Here is a 27224-nt window from a genome sequence, read left to right as displayed (position 1 = left end):
TCACCATTATGGATGGCAGTGAGCATCTTTGGACTTAGGTCCTCCTGCACATCCTTAATTCATTTTTAGGGTCAATCTTACATAGGGGAATCCGTGGGTGAGAAGCATGTACGTTTTCCAAAGCAGCTGATGGATCATCCAGCAAAAATGCTCTATTTTTAGAGCATTCTATTATTTCCATGAATAAAATAAGAACCCGTTTCTCAACATGTCCACCTGCAATGTGTATTACCACTTAAAAAAAAAACTGCTAGTTTCAAAATGGCAAACTATTTTTATTCTAAATTGATTTAATTATTAAAGTCAATTATTTTCCATCTTTATTTACCATTTGCATATCTCCTCTAGAGAAATGCCTATATTAGGGCCTTGCACCCCTCCCCAGAGGCCGCCCATTGTTTTCTAAGCACTTTTTATACATGAAGACTATTAGTTTGTATTCACTTCAATTCTTCATTAGGAAATAAGCAAATCTGCAGCCTAAGGTAAAGGAAATGTCCATCTTAATCCTGTTTGGCCTCTCTCTTCTGTTGTGACACTAGTGTTATCCTTCCCTTTCCTTCAGTGTTCTGGACTAGTTCACGTCCGGCACTTGACATCAAGCCAACTGCTTCCCCACAAGACAAAATATTCAGTCTGCTCAACATTCAGCTGCATTTCATAGGCTTTGGAATCACTGCCCAGCTAGTACCCAGATCTTCAACAACCTGCTTCAGGCACCTACTATCCAAATTTGGCTTAAGGGTTCACAGAGCTTTGGTTGGAGGCAAGGTCTTTTCTGGACCACTCTGTTTTGGGTGGGAAAGTGAACAAGTTCCAGACTGCATTCTACCCGAAAAAGCTGAAGTCTCTGGTTCCAGGTTCCCTCCTGTGTTTCAGTATGACAACTCCCCAGCCCCAGCCCCACCTCCACCACCACAGTCCTGCAGTTTGCCGTACCCATGCTCTGTGGGTTATACTAGGAAAGCTTCCCATACAATTATAAAAACAATACTGTGTCGTTCTTGTGCCCCCTTGCTCCGTTGAAGAAAGACTGTTCTGGGTCTCATGACAACACGTGAGTATCGTCATTAACCCAACATAAGGCTCTGACTTCAAATTTTATTTTTCCTACATCACAGTATGTATTATAATCTGTGAACACAATTTAATACCAGGCTGCTCAAATCAATGGTGCTAATACCCTCTTATGCATGCCAGCAAAAACAAACCCCAACAGCCAGTGAAAAATGGATGATTTCATAATGAAGGATGAAAACCCCTTTTGTGTCTTAGGATCTATTATTAACCAGTTCCCAGCCTAGCAGCTGCAGAGATGGATATGGTTCTTAAGAATTGCTGCCCGCTGCCTCCTAGCCGACTGTAAACAAGATGTGAGGCCTCCTGCTTACATCAATGAGCTCAGGTAATTCAGTAGCCCCCACCCTTGGCTGGCCACCCCTCCTCCAAGCCTTTTAAATTGAATTTAATGGCCACCCTCCCCCAAGCCTTTTAAATTGAATTTACTCTTACAGATTCATCCACTCTACTGGAGTGTATCTTGATGCAAATTCTCCTAAATGAAAGCAGTCCTATTATCGGTGCATAATGAAAGGGTCCAGGTCTGGAGACTCAAGCAGGAGATCTGCATCCTCGCTATGAAATTTAAAGCAAAGCAACACTCTTTGCCACAAATACGTATACAATTTTTGGATATTCATACTGTATTCACATAACTTTGTTGGTTCCAACTTCTGGAGCAACGTCAAGTATTTGCCTCTTTGCTAGGATACCTAGCCTTAGAGGTCAGTCCCCTCTGCCCTTTTAAAAAACTCAGACCCGGGGCGTCTGGGTGGCTCAGCTGGTTAAGCGTCTGCCTTTGGCTCAGGTCATGATCCCAGGGTGCTGGGATCGAGCCCCGCATTGGGCTCCCTGCTCAGCAGGGAGCTTGCTTCTCCCTCTGCCTGCCGCTCCCCCTGCTTGTGCTCTCTCTGACAAATAAATAAAATCTTAAAAAAAAACCCAAAAAACCCTCAGACCGAATTGTTTAAAAGTGACTAGCAGCCTACATCCTGCCTGAGACCTCACCTAGAGCCTCGTCACTTCCCAACTGCACCACTGCACTAGCTTCCCAGCATGTGTATGCCTCACTGTACCTCACACCCCTCACTACCAGTAAGAGTGCACAGTGGAATTAGGATGGGCTCTGGTTCAAACTCTAACTCCACCATTTAGCTCATAAAGCCTTTAATGACTTTTCCTAATACCCACAGCAGTGACTACTAAATGCATTTAGAAATGAATGACACGTTAACCTACCACATCTCTTCTCATTTTAAGACATTATTTAAATCTCTTGCATTCTTTAATGTTTATGTTTTATCTAAATTTAAGGAACTTAATGCTTCATAAGACTTGAAATCGTAAGAGAAAAAAGTAAAGTCTAATATGGAGCATCTGCCCTAATAAAACTTGATTTATTTGTATTAAAAAAATAATTGTAAAGGTATGTTTATGTGTTCAGAATGGTACCTCAAGAGTAAACCAATCACTGATGAAGGGGTATTTCTCATCATAGAAGGATTTCAGCTAGTGAGTGAAAAAGGAGTGGTAGAATTAGACTATTTCATTTCAAAACTCCTAAACAAGGCATCACTGGACAATCAAAGACTGCGCAAAAGTCGAATATCACTACGAACAGAACCAAACTCACTCACTGTCCATTCGCATGTCAAACAGTACTCTGTTCCCAATTTGGTCGCTTCTAAAATGACTGATCATACTTTCCGTGTCATCACGGATATGGAACAAGAGAAGGTGAAGGACATGCAAAGAAAACTGTACGCTCTCAGCTGTTGATAAGATGAGGTGGGACAGCTTTACACACATCTGTGTGCCAATTTTTAAAAGTTATTAACTATAATTATAACGTTCAATAACAAGGGAGAGAAGCTAAGCTAGAAAGAAACCAAATTTAGGAGGAGAATAGAACACATTAACACAGATCAGGCATTTGTTTGTTTATTTGCAGAAAAAATCTATACTCTGTAACTACTGTGCCTCTCTCTGAAGAGACCACTTGCGCTACTGGTATTGACCTTGTCTTTAGGTTTTGGTCTAGAGATGTAACAGTGACTGCAATATCTCCAAGGTGCCTTCCGTAAAACTTATGTACTGAAAGAATGAGAACTTAATGGCTTTTGTTACACATGGGCCACTCATGCTCTGGGGATACTGCCATCCTTTGAAAAGAATGCTCAATAAAATACGAAGGCTGAGGAAATCTAGTACACAACACTGACCGCAGTCTTAAGTAGAACCAGTAGGTGGCGCACTACAACAGGTATTAGAGGCTAAGGACAGAGGCAGTAAATTGAGTTTGCCAACCTCAGGGTCTTCAAACCTAGTGGGTTTTAAGCAGGCCCAGGAATTCTGTTAACCATTTTGTGTGGGTATCACAGAGATGAGGAGGCCCCAAATGTGGGTCTGTTTTTTCCAAACAACTATTTTCCAATCATTAATACATTTACATTTACATCTTAGTTGTACCGAACTTGCCAGAATTATTTTCCACAACCGGAACAAATGTCATCTTCTCTGTGTTATTTTGCTGGGAAGGGTGAGACGACCGAATTCTTCCTCCAAAGGGAAGAAACGTATTTCCTTCACTCTCTCTACTTACCCTTCTGACTTTTCAGAAGTCAAAGTACGGGTCAGATTTTTTTTTTTTTTTACCAAAATGCAAAAAAAGTGTGATTTATGTATTTAAAGCTTTGGTGAATCATTTACATAAAGTTTAAGAAGCAATATAGTTGCATCTCACAATCATATCCAGTCCACCCTGAGACCTACTCAACAGTCACTTTATGAGGGTACAAATGAGCCGCAGAGCTCAGAAATAAACACAGCCCTTAATGTAAGAGGCTATGATGTCACCAAACCTCCTTTGAAAGTAGCTTGACTTGAAGCAACAGCAAGTTTTATTATAGAAACAATCTTAAAAATGATTGTCCCTTCCTCAGAAACATGACAGGCACACACAGAGAATGTGTGTGTCTGAAGCAACGTTTCTTGTGATACAGCAGGATTTGCTTCTGAGGTTCTCCCTTCTTGGGCACTTTCCATCCCTTTCTCTCCTCAGATCCTCAAAGGGTCCCTGCATTATCCCCCCCCAACCCAGCCTGAGCCTGAGCCTCCAAACTGCCTGCCACCCTCGGAGCAATCTTTGTCTCCCAGCTGACCTCTGCAAGGTGTAAGGAGAAAAACAGTATGACCAAAGCAAGACACCATCTGCAAGTGCCCTTAATTTTCCCAAGGGTTTGGATGTTAAAAGAGGAAGTGCACTGCCTTCCCCACCCCCAGAAAACAAGAAAAAAAAATTTAAAAATTGTGTGTGTGTGTGTGTGTGTGTGTGTGTGTTATGTGTGAAATTCTTGTGTCAGGGGAAGGACCCGGACAGGCAAGCAGGCCACATCCCTGCAGCTAAACTTTCTTTCAAAAGAAACACTTCTTCACTTCTGTACCCAAACTCTTTAAGAGCTCCCGATGAGTCAAATATTTCATGGCAGCTGGCCTGGCCAGAAATACAGGGGGGCCAGGCAACAGATGTGGGAAAAGGCATGTTTAGGTTGGGGGCTCCTTTCAGAAGAGCCAGATGTTGGCCCCTACCTGGAAATGTGCTCCAGTTTTCCCATCACAGGATGATTTTCACCTACCTTTGTCTCCTAGTGTTGGTTTGAGAGGAAAACACTCCACGGAGTAGTTCTAAATCTTTGCCCCTCACAAATTAGATTAGCCATTTTGCATCAAAATGTTTTGTAAATGGGAAAGAAGTTAATTATTTAGTTTTAGATTAAATATAATGATCCGACGAGCAAACAATCCGCCCTCTCTCCTCTCTCTGCTAACAAGCCACCCAATTTTACTTTCTGCCTCCACCCATCGGCTCCACCCTGTGGAGAGTTGCCAAGGCGAGTCCAACTTGTCCAAACAGGACATGGCTTCAGATAAGATTCTGCCCACACCCTGTACTTCGGAAAAGACCAAGTGAAGCAATTGATTTTGCATGTAAATAGGGACAGGTGCAAAGGTAACAACCAAGCAAAATCCCTACACAGTTGCAGACCGAGAGGGGCCCGGCTCAGCAGGGGTGGGGGTGGGGAAACCTGAACCCATACCCTTCAGGTAAACTCTCAAGTTCAATGCCACCTGGCTAGTAGCATTCCACACCTTTCTTAAAGAAATTTTTCGCAAATGCAAATCACTTCGCCTCCTAAGGTTACACACTTGTTTTCCTTCTTTATGCTGACAATTTGTGGTGTTTTAGTTTTAAGGGCCAGCAACCCAAGATCAACTGAAAAAAAAAAACAAACAAAAAAAACACCGCCATACTGTGTAATAATCCTGCTGTGTACATATCCTACAAGGCCGGTCACAGCCTCACAATTCTCTTCTGCGAAGCGTTATATAATCAAATCCAGAAGGGCTGCGTGAGGCCACAGTGCCTCGCCTCTGCCTCGGTGCTGGTGCCCTATCACTGGAGACCCACCCCGCTCTACCCCAAGGGGCCTCCACCCATGGGGCCCCACCCTGGAGGGAGTGGGAGGCGGGGAGGGACCGACCAACTGGCTCCGGTCAGCAGCCAGTTCCTGGAAATTCCGGCCTGAGCAGGGATGGCTGGAACCTTAAAAATAACCAGAAAGAGGGGCGCCTGGGTGGCTCAGATGGTTAAGCGTCTGCCTTCGGCTCAGGTCATGATCCCAGGGTCCTGGGCTCGGGGCCCCACATTGGGCTCCTGGCTCAGCGGGGAGTCTGCTTCTCCCTCTCCCTGTCTCTCCCCCTGCTCATGCTCTCTCTGTATCTCTGTCTCAAATGAATAAAATAACCAGAAAGAATCGTTAGGGTGGTAGTAATGCCCTTGGCTCCCGAGGGTTCTCCATGAAAAGTTTACCTCACAGAGCCACCGGACCTCTGGATATGAAACCATGAGCTAACACTGCCCCCTCCTTCAAAAGTACACAAAAGGGAAAAGAGGAGAGCATTTTGAGCCCCTGCTACGTGAGAGAATTAATTCAACATGTCCCCAACCCAACTCCTCCTTCTCCTTGCTCCTGCCTCAAAAAGCCCGCCTGCCTGCCGGCCCCCACCTCCCCATTTGCCTTATTTTCTGGTCGTTCACCATGGAAACCTAGAGGTCAACTTGCAAGTCTTCCTCAGCGACTTTTCTCTCCATTCCCGCTATGTGACTGGGTTTCTCCCTCTGCTGGTCTCCCACCATGTCCCTTGGTCCCGCCAATTCGTCCTGACCCCCTGGCCACCAACATTTCTCAAAGCCCTCTTCTTAGTGTTGCCCAAGCTCACACCTTCCTCCGGAGGGATCCCCAGGGCTTGCAGGGTGGGTTCAAGCGCCCATGCTCCGCACCCCAGCTTCTAACCGGCTGCCCCCTGCTCCAAGGGCCCTTCAGGCTGGCTGCCCTGTTCCCCCCACCCCCATGCCTTTGTTCATTTTTGGCCCTGATGCTGGGCAACCAGCGTGGAATGCCCCATCCCCTTCCGGCTTATCTAAATCCTCCTAATTCTTCAAAGACCAGCTCAAGGCCCTCTCCACCCTGTGCAGCCAGCTGATTGCGCCCCAGTTGATCTGAGGCCACCCCTTCTTACCTAGATGGGCGGGGCCTTTTAGATGGTTTGTCTCAGACCACCACCTGGGCTGGGAGCACCTGAAGGACAGGGGCACCTTACACTACCTTAGGGGAGCAGAGAGGGCCCCCTCCCGACTCCCCAAAGGTCAGCCTCGCTCACTAGATGCCGTTTTCCAGCAGACAGGAGGAGGGGCTCGAAGAGCACTCAGCCCACCCTAGGACTTCCACAGCCTCTCATTTTCCTTTGGCCTTTGAAGACACCTGAAATCTCCCCTAAATTAAGTAATAGGGGTGAGGGGGCCTAACCTTAAAGGAAACTTTTTAAACCAAACTTCCTTAAGAAGTTATTGCTCCTAACCTTAACCTTCTTGCCTGTTATGGGTCCTCCAGAGACCTTATTAGCATCATCCTCCAAGAATTTTTTTTTAGCTCCCCAGAGAGATCTTCTAAACAAATCTAGTGTCAAGGTCTCTTACCCTCTGCTTTAAAACCTGCAATAGAAGGGGGGAAAAAAAGGAGGAGGGAAAAAAAAAAAAGCGAGAGAAGAGGCAATTTTGCATGAGGAGAGAGAGTGTGTGTGTTTGCAGGTATTCTTTTTTTTTTTTTAAGATTTTATTTATTTATTTGAGAGATAGAATGAGAGTTAGAGAGCACAAGAGGGAAGAGGGTCAGAGGGAGAAGCAGACTCCCCGCCGAGCAGGGAGCCCGATGTGGGACTCGATCCCGGGACTCCAGGATCATGACCTGAGCCGAAGGCAGTTGCCTAACCAACTGAGCCACCCAGGCGCCCTGTTTGCAGGTATTCTTTAAGGATACTTCTATGGACCAAGGAAAGCAAGGGGCTAGGTGATGTCACAGGTTTCCTGCTAATCATGACACCTTCATGACCAAGGTGCTGTTCTTCACATGGACTGCGTCACTGAATCGGGTGGGTGGGTACTACTTTCCTATTACTTTGAGAACGATGGCACAGAGAGGTAAAGCAATCTGCCCAAGATCACACAGCTGCTAAGTTGTAAAGCTGGGTTTTTGAACCCAAAGTAGTTGGACTTTGAAACTAGTGGACCTGGCACCCTCCTCTGCTCCCTTCCCAGGCAGAGAACAACATGACACCACCAACGGCGATAGGGGGCTAGCGCTTCTGCAGACGCAATCTGTCCACAGGGGACGTGGAAGGCAGGCACAGAGTATTTACAATTTCACCTCCTCCCAACTGGCTCCTGCCGCCTGCCCGGTCTCAGAGTGTGCATGCTGGACGCAAGATCAGAAAGACACACTCTGAAGGCCCCAAATTAGGCTATTATTCTTCCTAGCCAGTGCACCTGCAATTGGTCCATAAAACTGCTCAGAAAAAAAAAAAACAAAAAACTGGCAGCTCTACCCGAGTAAATACGGAAATCCTCATAATACTGTACAAAGGTGGAAGGGTCAGGTCCTCATCCCCATTTTAGAAGTGAGGAAATGGAGGACCAGAGGTGAAATGACTCGCCCAAATTCACAGAGCGGGCTGGAGCCACAGTCAAGAACAGAAGTCTGTCGGCAGATCTGTTCTGCTTCGGAGTCTGTGCCGTGGCCAAGTCCTCTCAAACTGGGACCACTCCCCGGGTACAAAAGGGATGGGACGTGCATGGTACCAGGCGGCCCGTATGAGGCAGTGCCCTGGGGAGGTTCCAGAAGGTAATTAAGATTTCAGGTGAGATCACTCGGGCCCTACTCCATCCTGTGGCATAACTAATAATAAGGACTGCACATAATTTGAGATTAGCTCTAATGAGTAAGTGCTCAATAAATACTTGGGAGATGAATAAATGAATGGATGTCAAACTACCCTTCTTAACACGTGAGGATACAAAGAAGGGCAAGGGCCTCACAATGATTGTGCAGCAGGCGTCACTCAAGGATACCTTGCCCAGGGGCCAGTGAAGCTAGCCTGAAAATCATCTAAAATCTAAAACACAAAGTAAACACAAACACTTTGGGAGGCTCGGAAGAGAAAAACTCCCTTGTTTGGAGAATGGGAGCGGAATGGAGCGGAACAGGAACTTGAACTTGCTAAGGAAAGTAGTTTTGGGGTGCAAAGCTTTGGAAGGTATCAGGGTATAAAAGCGCAAGAACAGACAGAGGAGTGGATTTCAGTGATTGGACTCAAGCACAGTAGTTAGTAGACAGAAGGTGTACGGGCCAGAGGAGAAAAAACCCCGTAGTTCATTCACAGGTCGCTCTCCAGGGTAGAATGCGCTGACCTCAATGTCCACTTGGTCTCTTATGTCTAGATTTGGCGAAACTCCACTGATCCGGATTGAGACTAGCCCCAGGTCATCCCTGGAGATCCCCAGGCCTGCCAGAGATTGGTAACCACCTTAAGCAGGTCCCAGGCTAAGCTGGGCTCTCTTCAGTGTCCTCTGGTCAGGGGGTTGCCTCAGGAAGCACCCCCTTCCTAAAAGTCAGGGTAGGGGCTAGACCCAGGTTTGTTCAGAATGCATGGGATGAAGGGCCACTTAACTTGCTACATTTTGTCTCCAGCTCCCCTTAATAATTGGATGGAGGAAATGATAATGTATTCAGCCTGCCAACACAATAGAGTGAGTTTCAAAAAGCTCCAGGAACCTGTTTTGCTAGAAAATGAACTTGACTACTAAAAACCCTGACAAGGGATACAAAATATACCGATTTTAATTTTTTTTTTAATGTTTCATTGAACTATGGTGACATTCCAGAAAAAGCACAGATCTAATTAAAAGGGTATTTTTGCTTTGGGAGAAAACAGTTCTCGTTCTGGTGAACTGTGTCTATAGCACTGTCTCTTTTTCATTACGACCAAATTTCAAGGAAGGAGAGTTGAGGGGGAGAGAAAGCAGGGTTACCTCCTTTAGACAATGCTCTCCCTTATCAGGGCAGACTGCTGTCTGGCTTCCTGTCTCAAGCTCTGGCATTACTGCTTCAGATGAGAACCGGGGTCTAAGAAAGGGACAGATCAGGCTTGAAAACGAGAATACTATAAAAACCACCACAATCCTCTTGCAACTCACTCCTAGATGAATTTTGACTAGAACATTACACATTAGCAAACCAGGTATCAATTGCTTTATGAATCTAGGGATTTTTTTTTAAAGCTAGAACCAATGAATATGAAGCATTTCAGAAAGAAACCCAAATTCCAGAATAATGTAATTCCTAGTCTTTAAAGGATGAGGTTGCTTGTTGTTTTTTTCTTTAAAACACAACTGGTGTGAAAAAACAGAGTAAGAAATACCACCTAAGAAAGCTGTTCATTATAGCAAGAATGTTGACTTGGAAATATTAAGACAAGTATGTAAACGGGGGGGGGGGTAGAAATAAAATGGGATTAAATTAGGAATAATGACTTGCATGGTCAAGAGATAAACTATTATTCCCATTTTTTTTCCTTTTTGTAATTTTAGTAACTATCAGACTGGTGTAATTTTCCCAAATTGTTCAGCTTAGCTGTTTGAAAAGCATTTTTTTCCTGATAAAATACATTAGACCTTAATCATGTCTATTAGCCAACCACATCCCTCTCCCCCAAAATGGGGAAGAAAGAATAACTTGGAGTAAGCTAAACAAAGATCTGTCTACAAAATCTAGTTGGATTGTTAACAGCTTTGGAACTAAAACTGAAAAAGTTGCTTGATTTGGGTTACTTACGAATTTTAGTTTAAAGGTCCCTTGCGCTCTGAATCAGCTTAGTATTTCAAGTTTTCTTCTCCCAAAGTTTTCTTACTGAAAGCTTGCAAAGCATCCATCTTTTTTCAAGGAAGGTTATCAGTAACCTATTTGATTCTAGTAGTTTTCTTAGTATCATACCATATATTTCCCTTTATCCATAAAGAAAGAATGTGGTAGAATGTGCAGTTAAAAACCAAAGTACTAGTATCATCAATTTTGGGCAGGATAGGATTTGATTTGCTGCCTCGGCAACTCTGAATCAATTCCATTAGAGAACACTGTAGATATTTCCTTTGGATTTTAAAGAAAATCCAAAAATAAGTTTAAAAAGAAACTTGCCAGGAGTTTTCTTATCCAACTTATATCTTTAAAACTTAGTTTCTGAAGAACCAAGAGAAAAAGTTAGTAGGTTTTAAAAAGTTAACCTGGAAATGTTAGCCCACAACTGACAGAATATACCAACAAAAAAAAAAAGAGGGGGATTATGAAAAAGTTGGTGTTGTAAGACAATAAAAACAAGAGAAGTCTCCCACTGTTTTCAAAATATAAGATTAAAATTTTCCAGACTGTCAGGTATATGAATCTCTCATTTCCAGTTCTCCTTTTCTCGGAGCTTTTTATTCTTAAAAGAGGTCGGAAATCAAATGTAGAATACATCTTGGTCCTTGGGAAAATTATCCTAGCACTTACATCTTTCTTTGTCTTTTTAAAAGAGATGACCCTGGGATTGATTTCCTCAATATATCTTACGTTTTGGCTTCAATACTTTTCCTAAAGATTTCATCCTTAAAACCTAAGCAAGATTCTTCCAATCAGCCCCGTCCGCCAGGGGGGCCTGCTGCTTGGAGGGCCAGTGCTACCTGGGAACAAGGGTGGGCCACAGCCTGCAGATAATGCTAGGTCTTCTAAAACTGTAAGGTGGCAATCCCCCTTCCAACATTGACAGCTTCAGGGCCAAAGGCCTATCTCTAAGCAAACACCCTGCCCACCTCAAAACAAGCCTGGAAAACAGACAAATTCAACTCCTTTAGACGTCTAGCCAACCTGCACACACATTTCTCAGAGTCACCCTTTGGCAATGGTGAATTTAAAAAGACACAGTATTTATTCCCTCACAGAAAACACACCGGAGCAAAGGGTGTATGTAAAAAAGGTTAACCGACTCCTCGTTATGACCTAACACTGGCCTCTTAGGCAATTGCCAAGTGTGTAGAGACATGATAACTCCCTGGGTGGGGATCGGGAGTTTAGGGGCAGGGACCACGGCCTGGTCTGGGCTACTGATCTACCAGAAAACAGCCCGAAACAGGAAAGAGCACACATATGCCACTTGGAATGTATGACGCAAACCCCAGCCTTGAAACAAAGAACAGGAAACAGCTCTGCTGGCCGTGCTGGAGAGCGAGCTCAGAGAAACATTTAGCCGGCCCTCCCTGACCCTATATTCATGAGCAGCTGGAGTTTTTTCAGACAACAACAGGGGGGTGGAGGTGTTTGTTCTATGGGTGTGAATAATAACACCAGCTTTATACAGGGGACCTGCCCTATTTACAAATAGGAGCTTCCACATACAGTAAACATCATAAGGGAACATGTGATTTTATCATATGCGGGCAGCAGAGATCTTCCTAATTAACACCAGCCTCCTTTCCAATTTCTTTTGTCTCTTTCTCCCCCATCCCAGTGACTGGTTTCTAGCCATGATCAAATTCGGGGTTAGGGCAATGACTGTTGTTCAGCCTCAGCATCATGAGGAAAATGCCAAGAAAGCACTGGTAACAATTCAGAGGACAACTGGGTTATCCCACATGAACTGACAACTGGACCAGTTCTAAGTGTCCCTCAGCTATACAGAACTACATTCCTAGACACTGATGTGGGCTACCTAGAGTCACCCCCTCCCCAAATTTCACCATCTTTTTCAACTGCATAGTCAGAAACCTATCCGCACACAGCTGCACATCTGTTCTCCATGTACACACATCTAAAGAAATTCACTCCTTTTGAGAATGAGATTCTGTTCCTGACATTTCATTTAACCCAAAAGTGTTATAGCCTGGAGACCAGAGTATCAATTTTTATAAGATATCCGAAAATGTCTATTTTCCCTTAGGTATATTTAAGGTAGTAAAACCCATTCACAGTGTTCCCCCCCACCCCCCGGGGTTATGGCTCTTTATTTTGTTAGCCAGGACTGTTCAACTCAGGTTTCCATGATCAGAGATTGAATAATATGTGTGTAGACAAAACTACAGGTAAAAAAAAAAAAAAAAGCATCACTGTGCCCATAGCAACCAGAAGATTGGGTTTTAATTTAGAAACTTTGCAGTGAAAAAACAATAGCATGTTTTATATCTGACAAGATTTTGTGGTCTTAGCAACTACTTTTCTTTGTTATTCTCACACTAAGATTTTTAGACTTGCATTCTCTTTCATGAAAGCCAAATGTTCCTTAAAGTGTATCTTTACGGCACTTAACAACAGTGCATTAGGCTTTTTTCTTCTAATAGTTCTCCTGCAAACCCCACTGACTGTGGAACTGGGGACAGTTTCTCTAGAGTTGAAATTCATCAAAACATCTCATTTCAGGTTTCTGGTAAGAGGCTAAGGTCAACATACTCCATGCTTTGAGCTGCAAGAAACTCATTTGTCCATTCTTTCCTAAAAAAAAAAAAAAAAACCTAACTCCTGAAATTTTGGAGATGTTATCAGATTGCCTTTTCCCGAAAACCAAGTCTTTCCTCCGGTTAGGCAGATCATCATCCAGATGGATTTCTTATAAAAATGCTGCTCAAATTCACACAGAAAGCACTTAAAAAAAAAAAAGTACAAAACTGCTCACTGGACAAATCTATAATGAACAACTGCCCTAGTCTCCTACTCGATTTTGCTAATAATTAAATACTAAATGTAAATGAAGTCAGAATACCACTATATACTTCTCCCCAAATCCCAGACTCTTGTGAGAATACAACCAAAATATTTTAAGTATCTTGGGTGATATTAGTGGAAAAATACATTCTGAGCTAGTAAAAAATTCAGTGCAAAATGTTTATTTTAGTGCAATACAAGAAGGTGAGCAATTTCCAGTTTCCGTTTAACCTGACTTATTAAAAATAAGTCCAGTTCACACAGGTTCTCCATCTATTATTATTGTATATTGCTGTAAAATGTAAAGCAGAAGATTCTCCCTGATATCTGCCAAAGAAGTGGATATGACAATTCCAAGTATTATCTGCCATCTCCAAGAACGGCACTCTGAAATGTTAGGTAAGTCCCAAGGGTCCAGGTCCAGGGGATCAGTCCCTCAGTCCCCACACGGCTCGAGTCCCTAACGCTGCAGGCAGTTGCCTAAGGCGCTCTCCGCCTCCAGCCTCGCTGCAATCCTTGCTCCAGGCACTGCGGCAGGTTCTCTCTGTGCCCCCGAGGAGGACTCTCCAAACCCGGCCAGCTCTTTTCTCCTGCCCCCGAGGATCCAGACGCCCTGGCAGCTCCTGGGCTCCAGGACTGGGAATGGGATGCTGCCTTCAGTCCCAACGGCCCCAAGTTTCTTCCCAGAGGGCCCCGGAGGCTGCTCCAAGTTTGCTCCGGCGGGCGAGCGGTCGCGCGCCCGGTCCGAAGAGGGGGGCGGCGGGGGGCGGGGAGGGGAGGGCGCGGGAGCGGGGGGTGGGGGACCCGGAGGGGGAGGAGCAGGAGCAGGAGTGCGCGGCCTCCTCACTACCTTTCTCCAAACAACGTTGCCACACGCGGAGAGCACTGAGATTTCTGGGGCTTTGGAGGGAATCGCGAGCGAGGGAGCGAGCGGGCGGGCGGGCGGCAGCCGGGGGACCACACAGGTGAGCCCCCGCCCGCGCCCTCGCTGGGACCGCGGCGGGCGCCGCCGGTCTCGGTCCCCCACACCGCGGGATCCGCACGGTGGCTCCCCCGAATCCCACACTTTCAACCGCTGAACCCGGGGTTCCCCCCTCCCCCCCCTTCCGCCCCCACCCCCGGCTTCCAGGAGCTGTTGCACTTTCCCAAGCCCACAGGCACCCCCACCCCCGCGCTGCACCCCCCCAGCCCATTCACTGCGCGCCCCCCAGGGGAAAAAAAAAATGAGACCGGACGAGCCAGAAAGGGCGACAGCAGGAGTCGGGCCGAGGGAAGGTGAGGGAGAGGGGACTTACTTTTCGAGGCGCGGTTCTGAGCGCTGCAGACGAGAAATAAAGGCCCAGATCCGAGCCGCCTTGAACCCCGCGAATGCAGTAATGTCAGCGCGCCAGCCCGGGTGGCGGTGGCGGCCGCAGGGCACGGGGACAGGAACGGGGACGGGCGCGCGTGCGGCGGGCGCTCGCGCTGCGCTCCGGCTCGGGCCCCGGCTCCGCGCGGCTCCGCTCCTGGCTCCCCTCTGGCTCCTGGCACCAACTCCGGGCAGTCACATGACGCCGGCGCCGCTCGCTCTGCGAGCCTCCCGGGGCTGGCGGGGTAAGTAGAGGCTGGGACCCAGGGTGGGAGGGTCAGGGAGGGGAGAGGGAGCCGCCGCGGCCGCCCGGGCTGGGCGGGTCCCCACCCACTTGGGTGGAGGCAGCCGCCGGAGGGGTCGGCCGAGTCACTCGCGCAAACACGCACCCCGCCCTGCGCCCTTCCCCCGCCACCCCCGCCTCCCGCGCCGCCTCCGCCCCGCCCCGCCCAGTCACCCGGGGACGGCCTGACAGACACTCATTATTCCCCGGAGCCGGGCGCCGCCCCGCCGGCCCAACCTGTCCGGCGAGGCGCGGCGCGGCCGAGGGGCTGGGCGTGCGCGGCGCGGCCCCCGCCCTTGAGCCTCCGCCCTCCGCCCTCCGCCCTCCGCCCCCCGCCCCCCCCCCCCCCCCGGCCCGGCCCTGCCCGGCCCGGCCCGGCCCCGCGCCCCTGCCCCCGCCCCGGAGTCCCCGCCCGCGCCCCCTCCCTGCGCCCTCCGCCTCCCGTCCCCCGCCCGCTCGGGACCCGCCGCCGCGCCGCCGCCCCAGCCCGGGGGGAAGGAAGGGCGGCGCTGCCCGCTCCGGGCGTCACAGGGCTGCAGCCCGCTGCGCCGCTTCCAAAACACACAGCCGGGCGCGCGGGCCAGCCGAGGCGGGGGACCCGGGCGGCCCGGCCATCAATCAGCCGGCTCCGGCGGGAAGGGCGGCCCCGGGCGCGGCGGGAAGGGCTGGGCCCCGCGGCCAGCGCGGCTCCTCCTGGGCCGAGTGCGTGCAACTCTCTTAAAGAAAAAGCAGAAAAAGGCAGGGGTGCTGAAGGAGCGGGAGGAGCGGGGCAGATTAGGGGGCAGAGGAGAGGCGGGAAAGGGGAGGGCAGTGGGGATTGACTTAAACCCTAAAATGGTCCCGAGTTTCCAAGGTCATTCGACACACTGTTAGAGCGCTCTTTGTGCCCGGGGCGCCTGGTCCCCTCGTCGCCCGCCCCGTGGAGGGGCGGCCCGGGGAGGGGTTGGGGGCGCGTTCCCGCCCCCACCCCAGGGCTTCTTTGAAGGTCCGGGGACCCCCGGAGGCAAACTTCCCACGGGCCGGGCCTGCCACTGGAGCGAAAAGACAACCGGTAGCAGCGGCATTTGCTCAGCCGGGCCTGCCCGAAAACTTGGCAAACTTCGGTCGGGTTTCTCCTGCCCGGAGGGAGAACTCCGGGCCAGCAGAGGGCTCGGCCCGGCGACCTTTCATTTTTTTGTCGCTTCCCTGGGACCGAGCGCGAGCGTGCTCGGTGCGGGGCGGCGGAAACGCGCTTGCTGTCCCAGCCAGGCCCCCCGGGAGGACTTGGTATAGCTTAGCCCCCGAGTTTAATGCTTTTTAAATTTCTTTTAAACAGTATTAATGTAATAAAGAATGCAATAAAAAGAACAAAGGACAAATTGGTTCAATTGTTTTAGTCCTGTGTAATGTTTAAAAAAAAACGCCCTGCTTCAGTGTATGGCTTCTTATTGCTTCAAGATGTTTTAAAGGCCCTTTAAGTTCGCCATTCTCACTTTGATGCTTCGTCCAGGCATGGTACTGCTTAAAACGTAGAGATACAGTATATGCCGAGCCCCATCATGTAGCTACGCAGTAGCTACTAAAATTAGTACCGGGTAACCTCAAGTAGTGAAATTGCACGTTATAAAAAAATGCACATAACATAAAAGACCACATGGAGAACACCCAGATCTGACACTGGTTCCTGTCCCATAAGATTAATCTTTAAAAGGGATGAGGAGTTTCTTTTAACGAGTAAAGGACAGATGCAGGAAAATAAGGTGGATTCGTGTCATTTACTAATTGTGGTTCATTGATCACTGACATCAAGCGTCTGATTGGATGGCTTAGATTTGTATTAGCTGGAAGACCCTATTAGTGATGACTGATGAAATCGTTTTGCACTTCCGTGTCTGACTCCGTAGTAGGGGCCCCAAAACTATAGGCTTTGCTCAGAGGACACTAGAGGTGAAAACCTAAAGCACATAAACCGTGTTCTTTACATTGCTCATGTGGGTGTGGACCCAAAGGAGAAATGTGAAATAGGTCTGAGAAAAGTGTGATCCAAGATAAGTAGGGAGTGGCTTTGATATGGAAGGTGGGGGAAGGAGGAGAAAAGTCATAAAAAAGTTTAATTAATGAACACACTGTGTTCAGTGCCCTGTGGGAGAGAGCTGAAACACAACTTGTACAATGATGAAGGGTCCATTGAAGGAGACCACCATCTGTCCAGGTACCCAAACCAGAAATGTCTGAAGTCATCCTTGACTCCTCCCTTCCCCTAGCTGGTCAGAGCCCTGTCATTCACTGAATCTTGGACCTCCTCAATCCCTACCCATTCCTTGACAACTCTCCTGGTCCAGCCCATTGCCACAGTGTCTTGTTGGTCATCCTGTTTGGAGTGGGAGCTGAAGTGTGGGAAAGGGATTGGAGCAAAGGAATAATAAGAATACTTTTTCTAAAATGGAAGCCTAAACGTGTCAATGTCTTTGTTACATTCCCTTCGGGTAAAGTCCAAGAGTTTACTACCTGTGCTGACCTGGCCTCCATCTATCTTTATAGACTCATCTCTTCCTATTATGCCCCACCCTATTCTTCCCTCCGGCAACACTCAACTTCCCCCCCCCCAACTCACTCTCCCCACCTCTGGCCCTTTGCACATGCTAATTTTTCTAGGTGGACTAGCCTCCTTGCCTTCTCTCCCAACTCCTGACCTCTACTCTCATTTCTGTATGTTCCAACCATCCTATAATTATTGACTTAAATGACATTTTCAACAAAATGTATCTTGTCTTACCACCATCCCTCACCCCACCTTTGGATGAGTGGAGGTGCTCCTTCTTGGTGCTCTGATAGCATTCATGCTTCACCTCTTGTAACTCTTTCTTATGATTGGTTATTTAACTCTCTTAACGTGGCACTGAAATAAGAAACTCTGTGAGGGCACGGACATTGTCTTTTTAGCAAAATTGTATCCTCATGGCCCAGATGTTCAATGAATATTTGTAAAATGAATAAATGTCAGCTATGAATTGGGAAGAAGTCATTCAGAGCTAAAGAGATGAGAGAATAATTGGCGAGCTTCAAGGTGGCAGTGGCCATGAACTGTATATACCTTTGAGATAGTGAAAAGGAGGGAGGAGGGAGTTCTCTCTCCCTGAATGTCTTTGAGCAGTAAAGTGATATGGTCAAAGTGGTGCCTAGGTCTTCTTTTTATCCTTAACATTAGCACAGTGCCCGCACGTGCTCAGTTGTTCAAGACATCTCGTATAAACAAAATATCTCAAGCTTGGTCCTTGTGGTAGCTGCTTTACTCTTGTTCTTTGAGGACAGTAGGCCGGTCTGGTTTAGGTTTGGGGCAGCACATACTGGGGGAAGGATACTCCTCCCTTGCCCCAGCCTTGTTGCTCCCAACCAGTCATGGCAGCCCTGGTCTCTTTTGCCAGTGACTGGCTGGAGAGTAGATATATGACCGAGTTCTGGCCAGTAGGACATGAGGGGAAGTGTGCCGGGGCTTGTTTTTCATCCTAAGTAAAGGAAACTCTTGCAAGGATAAACCCCCAGACCTGCTTTGGAAGTTATGTGAGGATGTGATTCTTGACGCTGTGGCAGCCATCTTGTAATCATGAGAAGAAAGCAAGGTTTCAGATTTCCATACGGATAAATAGCTCTTTTTTCATCATTAGTTGTCAGCTCAAATATGACATCTTCAGAGATGACTTCTCTGACCACATAATCTAAAATATCCCTTCCCTAGTCTCTGTCTAGTTGTTCTTGTTCATTTTTTAGATACCCTTTCTCCCCACTGGAACCTGGGCCCTGTGAGAGCAGGGACATTCTATTCTTCACTCCTATTTCCCAAGCTCCTACAACAGGGTCTGGTAAATAGAAAGTGTTCCAAAAATAATTGTTGATTAATGGCTGACAACTAATAGTAACTGTGTTGAAACTGATTCAGAGATGCACGGACACAAGCCACCGCACGCCTCCATTTTCTTTTCCGTGGCTTGTATCATAGTTAGCTCCATTTCAGCAGGTCTCTTTCTGCTACACAAAGACATGTTCTTGAGATTCCTTCTTCTTCTCCCACTCTCTTTCAGAACTTTTCCATTCCTTCCCATAGGAAAGTTTCTCCTTTTCATTTGACGATGCACAACGTTATGAAGGTAGAAAAGTGTCATGTGCTTAAGAAATTATGAGCAACACAGATAACATCTACCTTAAAGGATAACAAAGCCATATGTTTTTTTTTCTTTTTTTTTTCCTGCTAGCTTTATTGAGATATTATTGGCCTATAACATATGTAAGTTTAAGGTGTACGACATGATGGTTAGAGACACCTATAGATTGCAAATGATTGCCATAATAAGGTTAGGTAACATTTCCATCCCCTCACATAATTAGTATTTTTTGTGTATGTATGTATGTGTGTGTGGTGATAACATATAAAAGTACCCTGTTAACAACTTTCAAGTATATAATACAATATTGTTAATTATATTCACTATGCTGTACATTAGATCCCTAGACCTTATTCATTTTGTAGCTGCAAGTTTGTGCCCTTTGACTGACATCTCCCCATTTCCTCACTAGGCACTGGAAACCACCATTCTACTGCCTGTTTCATGAGGTTTTGGCTTTTTTAGATTCCACGTATAAGTGAGATCACACAGTATTTGTCTTTCTCTGTCTGACTTATTTCACTTAGCACGATGTCCTCAAGGTCCATCTATGTTGTTGCAAAAGGTAGGATTTCCTTCTTTTTTAATGTGTGTGTGTGTTTGAATGGCAAGAGAGTGAGAATGAGAGAGAGAGACATTTTCTTATCCGTTCATCCATCAGTACTTGTTGTTTCAATATATTGGCTATTGTAAATTATGCTGCAATGAACATGGGAATGCAGAGATCTCTTTGAGATAGTGTTTCATTTCCCTCAGATATATACCTAGAAGTGGAATTGCTGGATCATATGTATCCAATATATATATATATATGGTAGTCCTACTGTAAACTTTTTGAGGAACTGCCATACTGTTTTCCACAGTGGTTATACCAATGTACATTACAATTTACATTCCCATCAACAATGCGGAAGGGTTCCCTTTTCTTCACACCCTCACCAATACTTGTCTCTCATCTTTTTTATAATAGCCATTCTAACAGGTGTGGGTGATAACTTATTGTGGTTTTTATTTGCATTTCCCTGATGATGCGTGCTGTTGAGTACCTTTTCACATACCTCTTGGCCATTTGGATGTCTTCTTTGGAAAAATGTTTATTCAAGTCAAGACTTTTGTTCATTTTTTAATCAGATGGTTTGTTTGTTTTGTTATTGAGTTATATGAGTTCCTAATACATTTTGGATATCAAGCTCTCATTAGTAGGTAGTTTGCAAATATTTTCTCCCATCGTGTAGATTGTCCTTTCATTTTGCTGATTGTTTCTTTTGCTGTGAAGAAACTTTCTAGTTTGCTGTAGTCCCATTTGTTGATTTTTGCTTTAGTTGCTTGTGCTTTTGGTGTCATATCCAAAAAACTGTTGCCAAGACCAAGGTCAAGGAGCTTTTCTCACATGTTTTCTTCTAGTCATTTAATAGTTTCTGGTCTTACATTTAAGTTTTTAATCCATTTTGAGTTAATTTTTGTGAGTGGTGTTAAGATATGGGGTCCAATTTCATTCTTTTGCATGTGAATATCCAGTTTTCCTAATATTGTTTTTATTAAAGAGACTATCCTTTCCCCACTGAGTATTCTTGGCTCTTTTGTCAAATATTAGTTGACTGTATGTGTGTGGGTTTATTTCTGGGCTTTCAATTCTGTTCTATTGCTCTATGTGTCTGTTTTTATGCCAGAACCGTACTGTTTTGATTGCCATAACTTTGTAATATAGTTTGAAATCAGGAATTCTGATGCCTCCAACTTTGTTCTTTCTCAGAATTGCAAAACCATATGTTTTGAAATAAAATTAGAAATGCTAGACTAAAGGTCATCTATCTCAAAAGCATTACAAAGGGCCCAGAGATTCTCTTTGGTTTCTCTGCAAATTCCACCAATATTATCCATCGATCCATCAATCCATCCATTCATTCAATTTCGGTTTGTCAGGAAGTATTGAGGTAGAGTAAGGTGACCAAGAGTTATAATAAATATGAAACTGGATGTATGATCTCCCCGCTTCCCTCAACCCCGACCCCTCCAGGAGCTCTCAACATTTCTAGTACAGGTGGCACTCAACATTTCTAGTACAACTGGAACTGTCCTGGATTATGTTTAGCAAGACAATGCAACTGAAGGACAATGGTACAAAATAGTTGAAATGTTGGATCTTGGAATCTAAGTTGAAGAGCTAGAACAGAAGGGGACTCCAGAGAGATAGCCAAAGGATCAGTGAACTGGACATTTCAAATACACTGAAGAGAGGGCATATTGGGAATAATGTAGTGAATGACCTGAAAGGTTAGGAGGTGAGCAGTTGGAGAGTGGGGACATGTGGCCTTAACATCTAAAGGTGGCACAGTACCAGAGATGACAAGGCTCAGGGTGTACCTGTGGCTGTGGGAGACTAGAAGAGGTGGTAAGACCAAGGGAAAGAATGACTGGGATACTGAGCAGGTTCATGGCGCCTAAAATTACCCAGAACTGTGGTCGGACTTAGGGTCAAGAGCAAGACCTAGGCTCTCAGGCCACATCTTCCGTTCATGAGAAAAAGACTTCAAGGAACTGGTGAACAACAGCAACCAGGAGAGAACAGGTAGACACAGCCTCCTTTTCCTATGGTTAAATGTGCTTTCCCTACGTCATGATTATTTGAGTCAAAAATAATCATTCATATGGGGTAATAACCAATAAAGGTTATTTTACTAATAAAATATGTCAATAGTTTTATTTTCTACTTTTTATTGCAAATGTACTATTTCTGCTTCATTGAGAGTTCAAATCCCCCTTTGGAAGGGAGGGGGACTTGTCAGGGACCTTAATTATTATTTATTATATCATTTCAAAGGGAATATATTATTATATTATTTGAAAGGGAAATGAATTGTAATTTCCAAATCAATGACCTATGCATATAAAGATGTAGAATGTAACTTATTTCTAATTTGAGGACTACCTAGATTTCTCCTGTGCTGGGAGGCAGAGTGAGTAAAGAATGGGGGACCCACAAAATTAGATAAACTACTTGTCATTTTTCAGCTGGTTTTGGAATGGGCCTATGTTTCCAACCCTCCCCTCTCATGAAAAATTATCGGCACTGAAGTCCTGGATTTAAGTTAGTTGAGCAAGTTCTGGTTGAACATTTACGGTAGGTCTGCGGTGGGTACAGGAATAACTAAGAGAGCAAAGAGAGGGTGTGTGAATTATGTTCTAGGAAGTGGCCTTGCCACCTTCCTTTTTCTGCTCATTCCAAGTGTGCTGCAGGCCTAAACCCCAAACCCGAAGACCGAAGCACTTCCCTCCGTGTCAAAGCCTGGTTACACAGGTTTCACTGGTACTGGCCCTGGAAGAAGACTTTAGCCTTTCGTTCCTTAGTCTCTCAAGCCAGCCAGCCAATGAGGCCACATCTCACATGTTTTAGAAGTTTTGCTGATATGTTCTGGGAAACAGTCAGCAGATGGTGGGATCATATGAACGGGAGAGAGTTCTTTATCACCCTTGTCATTCAAAAAGATTTGCTACTTGAAGACAATATTAAAATCATAATAATGGTCGCATTGAAGCGATAGGAGTAGGGTGGTATTTTTTTCTTTGCCTTTGAATACTTTTCTGTTTTTTTTTCTTTAATGAGCAAATACTACTTTTGTGATTAAAAAAAAAAAAGTGTGCTTTTACAAAATAGCCGAGAAAAAATGTGCACATCGTGTATGATTAAATGTGGGCCCTCAAAGCACAATTTTGCAGGAGGGGTCCTTGAAAGCGCCCTGGGCCCAAAGGTGTGGTTGTGTGCTTGTGAATTCTGAAGCAGGGTGGGGTGAGGAGGGGAGGGCTACGGGAGAGGGTGAACATCTCCTTTTATTGACTCTTAACTTGTTAACCGCTGCTTGAATTGCTGGACCTAGGCAGGTTCTTGGAACTGGAATTCTTCCTCAAAATAATACATATTTACTTTAAAAACCACTCCAAAGAGTAAACGTTGAAAACAAAAACAAAAATAGAAAGCCCAGCACACTGGAGTGAGTAGAGCCCAAGTTCCTATTTCTCAAAAGATAGAAACATACTTCCTGGAGCACAAGGTCCACTCACCCTCTCCCCAAGCGCTCTGGCCAGGATCTGTTGATTCAGCGGGAAACAGAAGAGTCAGCAGTTGCGCTGGATGTGAATTTGTGCGGGGCTACCTTCGGCTTCCCAAAGCACCATTAATTCGGGGGGGATGACATCGCCTCAGCTATTGGGGTTCTAGCTTCTCTTGGATTTCTTTCTAAGCTACATTTGTTTGTCTGTTATTGTTCTTAAAGTTTTCTGGGTAACTATAAGCAACAGACCTTGTTAGTTCCTCTTGAGATTGCCCACTACTCCCCACCCTTACTTCTCACCTCCCAGCATCCTGTTTGTCTCCCTGACTCTGTCCCCCGCCCCATCCCCACCCCCACTCAGCTTTTAGCCATGTTTTTCTTCCCTCAGTTAATTTTAAATTTCTATTTTTATCAGTGTTCTCAATACCAAAGGAGGCCTGCCATAGATTCATTTTTTGTTCATTGATTTATGATTCCTTCTCTTGTGAATACATTTAAAATGTGTGTCATGTACGTTCCAATGTGTGTCTCCCCCACCTTGTCTTGAAGACACTGTATTTCCAGAAAATTTGGAAGAGTAGAGAGCATAAAAGAAAATATGAGAAATTTTGAATTTATGTGCAGGACCTTTTTTTGTGAGTTTTGCCTATTTAAAATTACTCTGTTATGATAGGAACAAAAAATCTACAGTGTATACTGTGTTTCTACTCACATCGGTATAATCTTTAGCTTATTAAAATTTAAAGAACATTTTGGCCTGTCCATAATTTTATATGAACTATTTAGACTTATATTTGAATTTTGCTCAATATTGCTGTAAATGTCTCTATTAGCTATTAAATGCTATAGAATCCAGCATCTCTGAAATCTTGCAGGTTTAGAGAAACACTAAAAAAATTTTTTTTAGAATACCACCATGAAAAAGTCATCAGTACCACTGAATATATGGTTCTGCCTATCAGTATCTTCACAGGAGAGAAAATTCATTTTCTAAAAAAAGGAGGAAAACACTTTCAAACTCATTGAATACAACTTTTGCTACACAGTAATTTATCTAATCAGTTTCCTTTTCTGTACTGAAGATAAGAAAAATAGAGACTCAAAAGAAGCAGAAATTGACCATGACGTATTCCTAAACTTCTTTCTCCAAATACTATGGAGATGTCTGAAAAATTAAGATTCACCCCAGATTCACACAAATTTCTCTCCTTTCCATGATTGTTTGTTTGGCAAATTTCTCAAATACAATTCACTTGCTTTCACTTAGTGCTGAGAAGACAAGAGCGTCTTAAAGAAGATCCCAAGAAGATTCAGGAGGAGACAGGAAAGGTCTCCATGAGGATTTATTACCATGTCCCAGGAGAGATGATTTTGGTAGAATCTTAGTTTGCTTCCCCTGCGCCCCCCAAAATATCTCAAGGTGTTCCCTGTTCTGTTGCCTTTGAAAGTACTTTACCAAAAGTCCAGTCCTCAGGACTTGGCGGTTTTGATTAGATGGTGGTGCTAGCAAATGAGCAGTGCCATTTGGATGACAACATTTGTCACATTTCCTCATGTAGTTCCCTTTACTTTCTTCTCTACTTCACGCAAAAGTACACGTAGAGACTTAAAAAAAAAAAAAAAAGAGCCCAGCTAATTTAATCTAAACCATTTGGTACAGATGACCTGACGAAGATGCATTGTCTAATTCAGACACAGTGATTGCTATGTCTGATGCCCTTCCTAATAACATTGTTGATCATGTTATATCAAGTCTGGATAACAGTCTTTCTATTCCATAGTCTTTAAAAACTAGGAAAGGGAAGCAAAGTTTGTTTAGCTTATTTTAAAGAAAATGTTTCTTGTATTATTGCTCTTTTTTAATGAGTATAATTCAGATTTTCCTTTTGAATCTAAGAAAGAAATATTCCAAAAAAGTTTAAAAAATTGTTTTTATACTCTAGAATTACCCCCCTTCAGCTTCTCTGTGTAATTTATGTTTCTAGTTAGCTTGACCTCCAGTAAGCTGTTTGTAAGCTAATTAGGGTACGGGCTTTATCTTTTTACAGCTCCTGTTACAACTCTTTATATTTAACAGACAGTTCTATATTATCCCAACAACTAATTGCCTTGACAATAGAAATAACATGTTTTCTCATTACAACTTACTTACCTATATAAGAATACCTATACTCTGATTTATATAGTATCAATTTGCATTTTTATGTTTTATACCTTATTACATATTACTTGCTTTAGTATCTCTGAGTTATATTCCTGAAAATATAAGCTTTATTCAAGATAGTGTTTGTTATTAGAGCCCAACTTTTCAGGGGAAATATTATAATTAAATATTATATTTAAAATATTGTACTTAAAAGGTCCACTCAGAATGTCCTCTTTGTATCACAGAAAAATGGGGAGAAAATTAGACTGGGGATTAAACAAGGAATGGCCACGGAAATAATCAAAGAAGGTGACATCCATGCTTATGTGTGCGGTTAGGGCTCTCCTTCTCCAATTATCTTTATCATTATTGCTTGGATCCAATTAAATGAAAAGAAACATAACAGGATTTTCAAAGGTCATATGAAAATGAGATCAAGTGGTCAGAAAGCAACTTGAGGAATATCACACTCATTTTTCCTAAAGGTTTTGCCTTAAATCAAGAGAAAAGACTTCCTTATACTGGCTCATGTTTCCTATCAAGGGAATCAGAAAAAATCACTGACTGTGAAAAACAACAACACAAAAAGTAATTATTTCTGTACAGTATTTCTTTTACCTGTGATTGCACAAACACACCCTAGCTGTTTGCCAAAGCCCACAGAGGCAGAGATCGAATGAATTTCCGCATCCTGCTGCTGATTTGGTTATCTGAGATAAGTGGCTATTTGATCAAAAAAAACACCCAGAGGAAAAAAGAGTAAGAATCCTTAGAAAGGAAACTCCCAACATAAATTAAATAGGCATTATTCAAAACTAAGGCATGGTGGATGTTTATTAGACTGATGGGCAATGGTCATGCTATACTCTTTGGGGGCCGTAGCACCATACCAAGGACATCATTACTATTCTCCGTTTCCCACTTGTGGGAGGATTTGTGCCCAAGTTGGTAAAAGAGATTTGGATTTGCCAGGGCCTTCTCTGGCTCTTTATACCTGTCAGGGCAGTGGCTGGGTACGAATGCTGATAGTTTTTTTTCCAGTGATTTAATTCAAAATCTATTTATAGAATTTGCTGGACCCCTATTTGTTAGGGGTAGAATTAAGTATTTTTCAAGGTTTCTGTCCTCAGAGACCTTAGTCCAAAATGGAAACCAGACACATATCTTCACACAGAGATAAGTAATGGTATGAGGAGGTAAGTGATATATTTTTTGGATGGTAGTCCAAAATGAGTGTGGTATCACTTTGGCTTCAGAGGGTCAGGAAAAGCTTCCTGGGAAGCTGAGCCTAGAAGGATGCTGTAGCCAGAAGATGCACAGGCCACTGTGGTTCTAGTGAGGGGGTCCTGTGGACTTGGGGAACAGGTTTGAAAGACCAGTGAGAGTTAGATGGGACAGTGCTTACATTTAGGCCAAGGAGTAGAGACGTCAAACAACTGACGATTTACTCTGTCAAAGTTGGATTTTCCAAGAGCAGCTTGAATACCATGACGTTTTGCCCTTTTCAATTAAGGTATCTGCTAAGGGCGATTGAATATTTAACGTTTTACAACGCTTATGTAAATACATTTACATAACTTTGTTTTTCTCGGATTATATCCTGATTTGGTATTTGGAAAATAAAATAATTTATTCGGTCTTAAAATATTTGCTCACTCTCTTGTGCCAAGTACAGGACTGAACATTTATGTGATAGTTCAACAATTACTTATTAGGGGCACTCGGGGCTCAACATAGAACAAAAAGAAAAATCTCTGTCCTCATGTCCTCATGGAGCTTGCATTCTGGCGGTATCTTAGTTTGCTGGGTCTGCCACAGCCTGTCTTAAATAACAGAAGTTTATTTTCTCACAGATAGGGAGACTAGAAATCTGAGATCACAGGGTCAGCCAAACTGGTTCCTTGTTAGGACCGTGAGGGAAGGACCTGTTCTAGGCCCTCTCCTTGGCTTGTGGATGGCCAACTCTCCTTGTGTCTTCACACTGTCTTCTCTCTATACTTGTCTGTATCCAAATTTCCTCTTCTTATAATGACACCAGTCACACTGCATTAGGGCCCACCCTCATTTTAACCTGCTTACTT

The 27224-nt window shown here is 44.5% G+C and overlaps 1 protein-coding gene across 1 annotated transcript in view; it reads right to left on the bottom strand.

Moving 5' to 3' along the window:
- Positions 1–14963, bottom strand: part of KLF3 (KLF transcription factor 3) — a 35300-nt gene extending 20337 nt beyond the window's left edge. The window contains exon 1 of the mRNA XM_025887002.2: positions 14474–14963. The gene's annotated coding sequence lies outside the window, so the exon portion shown is untranslated. The remainder of the gene's footprint in view (positions 1–14473) is intronic.
- Between the last annotated feature and the right edge of the window lie 12261 nt (positions 14964–27224).

Source organism: Callorhinus ursinus, unplaced genomic scaffold, assembly GCF_003265705.2.
Source record: "Callorhinus ursinus isolate GAN/ISIS: 27379988/994484 unplaced genomic scaffold, GSC_fseal_2.0 scaffold4, whole genome shotgun sequence".
Taxonomy (NCBI): domain Eukaryota; kingdom Metazoa; phylum Chordata; class Mammalia; order Carnivora; family Otariidae; genus Callorhinus; species Callorhinus ursinus.
The sequence above is the reverse complement of the archived record's forward strand: the minus strand, read 5'-3'. Positions and strand labels throughout refer to the sequence as shown.